Genomic DNA, 1,602 nt, shown 5'->3' with positions numbered 1-1,602 from the left:
TTTACGAAATTCAGCTTTGATGACTATATTTTTCTTTCTTTTAGCTAATATTCTTTTTTATCGCGTCTTTTCATCAAATTCTTTATTTCGGAAAAGAGCCGAGGAGATATTTTTTTATATGACACCAGGTGTAAAGGCGCGAATTTATTAAATGATGAAGATAAAAAAGTTATTTTTTACTTTTCTGTTCATATCCAACTCAACATACAATTCTTTCCAAGCATAGGTCCTTCTTTTTCATTGTTTAGCCTGCTTCGAGTACAGAAAATCAAGTTTAGTTCTTAGCTATGTCCGCTTTTATCGCTTGGTTTGAGGGTCGAAAATTATCTGTAAATAAGTCCTATTGTCCTTCAGAGATAGAATTTCTGATCGTAGCAGCAACATCAGGGTCAACCGCCCCTACTTTAAAATTCATGTTCTTCGAGTTTCTATAAATTCTGAGAATATATTCACCTACCTAACAGTATTAAATCGAGAAGTTTATAGATCACGATTACCACCCCATGACGAAATGTTATTTATAACTCGTTTATTCTATTTTATCAACGAAAAAAATTGAATATTTTAAAGCATTTTCTAATCAATTTAATGGTTTATTTAACTTTTTTGCAATTAAGCGTATTTTTTTCTTTAAATAGTCTTAAAGGACGCAATCCCTCGGTATTCCACATACTAGTTTGCAAGTCTAGCATTCTTTCAACACGTTCAAGTATATTCAAAATCACATGACATCAGCCAATAAATAATTTAAGGATGTTTGCTGGCGGTTCAGAGGAAGTTTAAATGAATTCTTATTTGTTATAAACAAATAAAAAGTGCAAACTACGCTTTTCAAGATTTATCTAATTTTGCAGCCAAATAAGTTTGTTTTTATAAAGAAGAAAATAAGTTCGTTCAAAACAAACCAGGAAAGAGGACGAGGCTTTTTGTTTGAAGAGAAATTGGACTCTGAGTGAAGTTGAAATATATTTGAGTGGTTGGGCGTAACAACAACCTGCTTGTATTTTTAGAAGTGACTCGTTTTTTATTTTTTTTTCATGTAACTTCATGAAGAACAAATGAAAAACAAGTGACTTCTGAAAATACAAGTAGGCTATTATTGCATGAAAGCCCTCAATTGCTTAACGCTGAGCTACGGAACCAGATTCTCGAAAAATAGATCATTAAGACATTGTTAATAAAATGACATTTTTGGATGATTGTGTATGAAAAATCATTAACTTTTACATCTTACCCGCCGGCAGACATTTTTAAATGGTTTATTGGCTGATTTCATGTTATTTTGAATGAACGTGAACGCGTTGAAAGAATGGTAGACTTGCAAACTAATCTCTGGAATACTGAAGGATTGCGTATGAGCATGAATATTAGGATTGCCTTCACATCAGGGCCCATATCTCGGAAACTATTTACTGGGCCTATGTTTTTACCATGTTTCACGAGAAGCTAGGGAAAGGGGTTCGTCCATCCTTGTAGAGCCCCGCATGCAAGGATAAGGCTACGTACTCTCAGAGGTCGCCCGGTATCCCAGAGTCACCGTTCTAGACACCTCACCCAGGTGCCATTCAGCTTTCGGCACGGTTTTCACACCTGCGCTTGGGG

General features: G+C 35.0%; 1 protein-coding gene across 2 annotated transcripts in view; it reads right to left on the bottom strand.

Moving 5' to 3' along the window:
• LOC117172318 (coatomer subunit beta) overlaps positions 1-1,602 on the bottom strand; it is a 135,305-nt gene that overhangs the window by 55,896 nt on the left and 77,807 nt on the right. The gene's annotated exons all lie outside the window — the stretch shown is intronic.

This window comes from Belonocnema kinseyi, chromosome 5 (assembly GCF_010883055.1).
Source record: "Belonocnema kinseyi isolate 2016_QV_RU_SX_M_011 chromosome 5, B_treatae_v1, whole genome shotgun sequence".
NCBI lineage: Eukaryota > Metazoa > Arthropoda > Insecta > Hymenoptera > Cynipidae > Belonocnema > Belonocnema kinseyi.
This window is presented reverse-complemented; position numbering and strand designations above follow the sequence as displayed.